This window comes from Alligator sinensis, unplaced genomic scaffold (genome assembly GCF_000455745.1).
Source record: "Alligator sinensis unplaced genomic scaffold, ASM45574v1 scaffold751_1, whole genome shotgun sequence".
Lineage (NCBI taxonomy): Eukaryota > Metazoa > Chordata > Crocodylia > Alligatoridae > Alligator > Alligator sinensis.
The window spans coordinates 1,444,956-1,453,560 of NW_005842325.1; positions in this window are offsets into that span (position 1 = coordinate 1,444,956).

Genomic DNA, 8,605 nt, shown 5'->3' on the forward strand with positions numbered 1-8,605 from the left:
AATTCTTCCTGCGAAAGTGGAATAGATAAAATTATGGCTTCTTGTTCCATACTTACTAATTTACAGGTACAACATTTTTAAAATTATGTAGTAAAGGCTTGATCCAAAGTCTTTTGAACCCACATTTTTAGCCCCACTCAACTGGCAGTGAGTCCTTTGCTAACACTGGCCAAAATCTCAAACCTGGTGGCTGGTACTTTGGGACCTATACATGAGCAGTGAAGCTGCTCTGACGTGCTGTAATTACAGCGTGTTGAATCAGATTCGATTAATTGAGTCTGCTGGAGCATGGTAACTACTACAGTCCAGCAGACTCCAGCATCTCATGTATCAGCATCCCTGCACTGAAAAATGGTGACAGGACTCCATTAACTAAAGCTCATTGAACAAGCGCCCCTACTGCCATTTAACAATGTGGGGATGCTGATAAACGAGATACTCTGGGTGCTTCAAATAAAGTGGTTCTCAGAGTCTCTCTAATGAAAGTGCCCTCCCCACAAAACTCCTAAATGCCCATGTAGACCAGCACCACTGCAGAAATGTGTCATTTAAATATTAACTTTTAATAGACTCATACTTTTACTGGTAAATATAGTTCAAACTCAAGACTTAAGTACATGAAAAATATCATAATTAAGAGCATGTAATTATTCCTTCTGTAAATTGTCATTGATTACACTCAGGATTATATAGTCCTCTGATGATTCATAATGCCAAATGAGCACATATTTATTAATTCATACACAAGTACATTTCCAAGTAAATGACATGCAAATGTTTACCTAATCAATTATATTTTCTGAACACTTTTATGTGAAGGCATATGTCCAAGCTGGAATTTCAGTACCATAACCTGTTCTCTTGTTAACAAGCTGAAGAAACACCAGGGCTTTTGAAAAATGTTTCATATTCAAAACTTTTCTAAGTCTATTTCAACCATACAGTTGGTCCAATAAAAGATATGCATAAAAATCCTTTCCTGTTGCATAATTCTTGGACCATTATGGCTAAAACATCACTTCAACACTACCATGGAAATATTAAATGTGATATAAAGTTAGACATCATATGAAAATGTAACTCATTATACATCCTTGGAGGAAGAACTTCTCACTTATTAATCGAACCTGCTTTTGTAAGTGGTTGTGGTTAATGCTCATGTATAACTAGGTGCAATTAAAAGTGCATAAATGCCGGTGCTTTAAATTACTAATGGATTTCCAAATGAGCATGAAAAAAGGAAATAATGTGATGCCTGCAGTGCAAAATGACAACTATGATTATTCCATGCATTTCCTGACTTACTGCTATCAACTACAAGTTAGATTTAATCACACATCAAAGGAGTCTATTCTTATCTTTTGTATGTTATAAGAGGCCGTTTTACTATGGCAGTTAGAAGGACATATCCCTGTGATGCTGAACTGCTCATCAGGTTTTCTATCAAGTTGTTCCTCTACTTCTTTTAGCTTTGTTACCAATCCCAGCAAAAATTTGAGTCCCATTATGCTCCCTTATAGGGGTGGATCCAGAGGAGGTGCAATGGTGTGGCTGTACCCCCTCCCCTTTCAACTATGCCACCAGAGCAGCAGCTGGGGTTTAAATCTAAACAAAGGTAAACAATCCCTCCCATCCCTTCCCTTCTATTCCCTCCTCTATGCTGCCCCTGGGATAGCATCTGGGTGGGATGGGGAGCTCCTGTCTGCTTCAGCTGGGCTGCAGTGGATCTGCACTCAGTCCTGGACCCTGACAGGCAGGCTGAGTCCCCCTTTCTGCCGACTGCCCCTGGGTGTTACTTGCCAGCCTGGGAACAGGCACAGGGAAGGGAAACATGCCCTCTGGCCGCTGCTACTGCTGCCACAGTACCGGATGAGTGGAGCCCCTGAGCAGCCCAGCTGGACCAGGTGGGAGCTTGTCTCACTGCTGAAACAGCACCTGCCAGTGGCAGGGAGAAGAATGGGGTGGATGAGAAGGGAAGGGGGGTTGAATGAGAAGGGAAGGGATGCAGAAGGGAGAGAGAGGAAGGAGATGTGCCTCTCAGTGTGGAAGAGAAGAGAGGGGAATTATTACCTGCAGCACCTCTTGCCTGCCCTGGTGGGGGACAACAGGGAGAGGAGGCTAGGTGTGGGGAAGAGGGGGTGCAGCCAACCCTACAACACTGGTTGCAGCAACCACACCTCACTCTGTAAAATCCTGGATCTGTTTCTGCTCCCTTATACCTTAATTTTCCCACATACTCATGAAGCTCATTCACAGGGGACCCACAAGCTTTCTAGGTTGAGAGTCACAAAGAACTTAGGTCACGTGATAATGGATATTCACACATTCAAAAGGTAGGTGCCCATTAGAGATCACAAACTGTAGGGTTTATCTTCTATAAAATAACCTAGTAGCTATGGCACTCATCCAGAAAGTGGGAGACCCAGGCTATAGTTTTTCTTCAGCTTGACAGAATTAAAAACCTCTCACAGAAGAGTTTCCTGACCATCAAGCTAGTGATGAGGCTGGAAGGGGGTTCTGTACATCTAGATAGAAAAACTGATGAGCAGCTGTGCATTTCAAGATGAATTGGGCAAAGGGACAGCAAGTAAGGGTGGGAACTGCCTTGGAACAAATGGGAGGTCTGTGTTCTTTCTGCTGTTTATATATTAGGCATGAAAAAGCCATTGAATAATATGCATAGACAGCCTTTAGGGGCGTGTCCACACATGCAAGCACATGCGCTTGTAGCAGCTCAAATAGAAGTGGTGTAAATTTGAGCTGGGACTTTTTTCCTCAGCACCCATACTCAGACATGCACTTTGTTGTGGAGCAAATTGTGCCACTTGGCACAAAATAACCCTGCCTGGCTCCTTCCAGATCTGCAGTTGGGGGGAGCTAAAGGCCGGGGCCAGCACCTGTGCTGTCCCCAGCAGTATAAAAAGCCGCCCTGTTCTGAGCCCCAGCAGTATAAACAGCCACCCTGGCAAGTAGCTCAGGGCTACTAGCTCTCAGGAGCTTCTGGGGCGAGCCAATTGGTACCTGGGGACACTACCCCTTGTGCCAGCTGGACTGCTGAAGCAGCCCTGAGAGTTCCCTGCACCCTCTACCCGCTCCAGGGGTCTGACAGTGGGGACTATTGCCTGGCTGCAACCTGCTGTGCACCTGCCGGACCCAGATGGGGACCGCACAGCCAGTAGAGGCATCTGCCCCTCTGGGCCAGCTGCCAGTGGACTGTGGTTGCAGCGTTGGCCTCTGTGCAGCACTACTGCCACGTGTGCCCACTGGCCGGCCATCTGGGCAGCTATCACCCAGAAGATGCTGTGGGTATGGTGGCCTGCTTTGAACTATCAAAACATGTCCTCCTGCACCATTTGGCCAGGAGGTCAGCCACAGCCAGCTGGGTGCAACGTGCCAGGTCTGAGCAGGCAGGGTCCTGCCACTGGCCTCCCTAGCAGGAATTCTGGAGTTCCCTACTGGAAAACTGAAAAATCCCTGATAAAAAAAAAAAAATCCCAAAATCACTCTCTAAAATACCCCCAAATCTATGTTCCTCCACAAGGAAAACAAAAGACCACTATAAAGAGAGAGAGTGAGTGAGACAGAGACAGCGATCAGTTGGGCAATGTTTTATTGATATCTACAGTGTTAAAGCAAATCTCTTATCATAATAATAAAGTGAACCTCCTTCCCCCCTCCTCCAGCCCTGCCACCCCTTACTCACCGGCACCGGAGCCCTGGTGCTGAAACAGGTGGCCTGGCCAGCTGAGTGTTTCAGCACCAGGGCAAGGGGCAACCATAGAGACCTCTGGCAGCCAGAGCATTTCTATGGAGGACCCAACCTCCGGTTGCCTCAGGGCACAGTCAGGAACCGTGCCCTGCCCTGCTTTTTTATACTTCACTTTTTTAGACCCCTGGATATCCAGGGTTCTAATTTTCTCCCTGCACTGCAAATTTGCAGTGCCAGGAACATTTTTTTGTTCCCGCAGGTGTCTGTTGCCCCGCCTCAAAGGGGTTTGAGGTGGGGCAAGAGGCACGTGCGCGCTTGTGTGAACACACCCTAGAGGATGGGTTGTAACCAAGGTTTCTGGGTGGGTTATATAATTATTACACTACTGTATAAAAGATGACTATGCAGGGAACTTCTGGAAATGGAAGGCCAGATATTGGCCGTAAAAATAAGTTGCTTCACATGTGTTGAATATAGAGTTTAAACATGCCTACTTCAAAACAGTTTAAGAGGGAGATGCAGTTCCTTGGTAACATGCTCTGCAGTAGCACCATATCTTCTCTGGATGTTCATTTTCCTTCTAAAGTTTAAGCCTTCCACACCTCCTTATTACTTCTGACAAGAACCTTGAACCTCTTGGCATTTTATGACCTTAACATTTCACGTATTTGACAATTAACACTTCTTTTCTTATCAACAGCAACCTCCCCACCCCCAACTTATAATTTTAATGTCCCTTTGAGTAGTTGTTTCTATTGGAAACTATTCAATCAGTGCTTCTCTACATATTAATTACAGCATGAAATACAACTAAATTTAGCTTAAGTCAATGGCAAACTCCTACTGGTTTCCCTTTTCCTTTAACATCCTAACACTATTGTCAATATTGCTCCAGGCAATCTTTAACACTTTAGGCAGTCATTCTAAAATTTCTCAATTATTACTCAGTCTTATACTATAAAAGGTGAAACATACCTAATATGAAGATGAAACCTTCAAAACTTATGCAAGAATCTGTTACTCCAAGGGTGATTTACTTATAATGCATGCTATTTTTTCTTTGGACTATTGCTAGCATAGCTTTGCCAGGGTGGCTTTGAGTCTTAAAAGATGCCTGCTACTATATATTCTTGACCACTGTATTGATTTATTTTTTTGTGCTCTGTTTTTTTTTTAACCTATGATAATAAATACATAGAATTAGAATGAAGGAGTTTCTCCTATTCTGCAGTCCATTACAATGTTACAGGATATTTTTCTTTTACACTTAAACTGTAAATAATACCATGGGTAATAAAAATGTCTGTCTCTTAGGTTGAGATCCTATCCTGCCTTAAGAAAGTGATTCCCTACCAGGGTGGGGCAGCATCCTGGGGTGTCTTGAGATACTTTCAAGGGTGTCATTAGGTGATACACACAATGTTAGCACTGTTGGAAGTGTGAATATGATTCACAAGATAAACTCTGAGATTTTAAATAAGAATCCAGGGTGTTAAAAATATTCTGACCTGCTGTAGGCTTTTCCAGTTCTTTGCAACAGAAAATATGCTGTATTTCTTTTTGCGGTCAAACATGAGTTAAAACTAAAAGCTGGTATTTTCTGAGGGGTTCCTTGAGGAAGCAGCAGTGGTGATGAATAGGAGGGTTCTCCCTACCTGCACCTGCTCCCAAGAGACTGGGCAGGGTGGGAGAACCCATCCCTGCCCATCCCTGTTGTGCCTGTTGTTATGCCAGCTGTGCCCAGCCCTTGTGCAGCCCATCTGGAGTGGGCAGGAGTGACTCCAAAGCTTCCCCCACCCCTGGGACAGCAGGAAGAGCAGCAGCAGCAGATAGGGAAGTGGAGGATGACAGGGAGTGAAGGGGGCATACCTCTGAGCACAGGGGGGAAAAGAAAGGGAATGGATTCTTACCTGGTTTGGGGACTTTAAAAAGTCATCAGAGGCTCTTGCTGCCCACACTAATGGGTTGGAGAAGGGGGGGGGGGGGGTTTGGAAGAAGCTGGAAATGGGGGGTGCAGCCATGCCTGTAACAGATTGCTGCTCCTACACCCCTATCTGCCCAAATCCTGGATATGTCCCTGTGGAGGACAGAATGCTCTCAGGCCTGCCTAGCCTTATAGCCTGTTTATAGTGTGGCTTGATCGTCTTCTTTCCCCAGTCCACAGCCAAATGCATCATCTAGAACAGTGTTTAGGCAAGCACTCTAAAACCTATGCCACTGAACAAAAAATGGGTGAGTCCTTCTGTTCTTCCTCTCCACCCCCTGGGATGCAGCCATGGTGTCTGAGTCAAACACATTTGATATGGTTTTTCTCTGTCTAAGGAATCAGAAATGTATGCACAATTTTATTATAACAACCTGGGTGGAGTTATATGTTTAGGTAGCTGTTCTGATTCATTTCTGAGTATGGCCAGTATCCCAAACCTAATTCTTAGGAATCACTGCCAGGCAAAATGGTGATGCATAAAGAATATAGACACCTTAGTTTTGTGGTTGCAGAATAGAGTAGAAGAAGGTTCAGTTGAAGGTTGAATGTTGGTCAGAGCCCAGGCAACTTGTCCAAGGAGGTGTGGGTGTGTGTAGGGGGGGGGGGGGGCACTCCTTGCCATTGAGTACACCCCGCGGGATGCATGTGAAATATATGCCCCCCAGATATATGCACAGGGCAGAGGCAGATTGCCGCTGCGCATTGGGCTCTCCAATGTGCTGCTACTGCTTCGGGAGCCTTGCATGATGCCACGTGCTTGCTGCATGCTGGCTGCACTATGTTCTCTGTCCACCTGGTGGCAGCGGGCACATGGCATCCAGCATAGCTCTATAGGCAGCTGAGTGCAGAGTGCAGCGGCCGCCCACTGCTTCCTGTGGGTTTTCTCTCCTTGGGCCAGCTCACTCCATCCCTGTGGCAGAGCTGGCACAAAAGGGTGGCAAAAAGGCAGCCTGGGCCTTTCCAGGGGAAAGGGGGGGGGGGGGGGGGGGGGAGGGAGGAGCTCCTGCTGCTGTGTGCTGTGGGGGGCATATGCCCCCTGGATCTGTGCGTGGGGCGGAAGTGGGCTGCCCGCTGTGCACTGGGTTCTACACTATGGCTGCCACTGCCTCCGGAGCTATGCAGGACACGATGTGCCTGCCACACATTGACTGAATGCCTCTGCCTGCCCAGAGGCAGGGATGCCATGTGCCTGCCACCGCCAGGCAGGCAGATGCACTAGTCAGCACACAGTAGGCATGTGGTGTCCCGGGCAGCTCCAGAGGCAGTGGCAGAAGGGTGCAGAGCCCAGTTTGCAGTGGGCCATCCACCTCTGCCCCACGTACAGATCCGGGGCACACATGCCCCCCCCCCATGCCTCTCTGGGGTATGCACAATGGTGGGGAGCCATGCCTCCCTCAGCAGCACTAGATGAGCCACCCATGGCTCCACCCCATGACCTGCCCTGGCCTCAGGGTCCCATTCACCCCAGCCTCACTTTGTCCCTCACTGTGGGGGCCTTGATCTGCCTTTTTCCTTCTTCTGCTCCCCCTCCACAGACTTACCTGCTTGGCACTATGCGTGCTGTCTGTGTGTGTATGTCACTCCCAAGCCACAGGCCCCCCAGCCCTGCTGCTGCACCTCACTCCTGACCCACAGTACCTCACATCCTGCCAGCACGTGTGGGGACCACCCCCTCCATGGGCTCCAGACCCCACACACAAACCCACAGCCCCCTACACTTTCAAATTCCCCACATACAAACCCCAGCACCACCCCACAACCATACAAAATACCTGCATAATTTTGAATTTTTAGCTGTGCAATTAAAATCACAATTGCAGCTATTTTTTTTTATCGTACAGATAATCACAATCAAATTTTTAACTTTTAACGGTTTTATATCACTACCATAACTGATAAAACAATGTTTTATGATTACTAAATGTTTTGATGTTGTTTTAATACATAGTATGCTGCGTATGTGTATGAAAAATGTGTTGGTGGTTCTTAAGGCTATATTGTTTTAAATTGGTGGTACATAATCTGTCAGAGCTTGGGAACTGATGGTCTAGAAGCTAAAGGAATCAAAGCTCATGGAGGAAGTGATACGTTCTATTAGACCAACTAGATAATTGCAAACACATTATTTTATTTATTTGCAAGCTTTTGGGTGCACACACTCTTCATCAGGCATAGGAGAGATCAGAAATTGTAAAAGTTATCCAAGTAGAAATGAAAATTCATATATCACAGGACAGCTGAAGGTGTGGTAAAGTCTCCTGTTTGGAATAGTTCATTTTGTCCATATTAGGCACAGAGAAAGGTTGAAAAAGTCTTTTTACTTCAAAGTTGTCTGGTGGCAAGCAAGATGTAAAAGTATATTTCCTTCAGGTTATGATGTTTCATATTTCACAGAAGAGTGAAAAGATGGAAAGCTCTTCTGGGCAGAAATATATTTTGTGGTGAGGTGTCTGTGTTCCTGTGCTCTGTGAGATGCAAATTTCACATTTTGTAAAGCTTGCTGGAGTTAACACTCTGTACTCAAGCAGAGACTTTCCAAGGCACAAAGAGAAGTTAGGTGCATAATTCCCATTAGAACTTATTCCACATAGGGACTGAAGTGTGAACCTATTCCACCCTTCTTGTGTCCCTGAAAAAACATTACCATGCTTACTTTTGTAACACACCATCATTTTAAATTCAAGATTAGCTAATAAAAAGCAGTGAACAGGAGGCAACTCCATCTTTTCTATTAATTGTTTTTCACGAACTCAGGCAGACTGAAATAGAATCTCACATGGGTACCTAAATCCAGTTAGACACCTAATAAGAAGACTAAGATTACTTCTTATGGTCACTTTTGCCTTTGAAAATCTCTCTCCCATTCTTTTGCTTCTTCCTTCCATATCACCCCCTTGTACTGTACATTT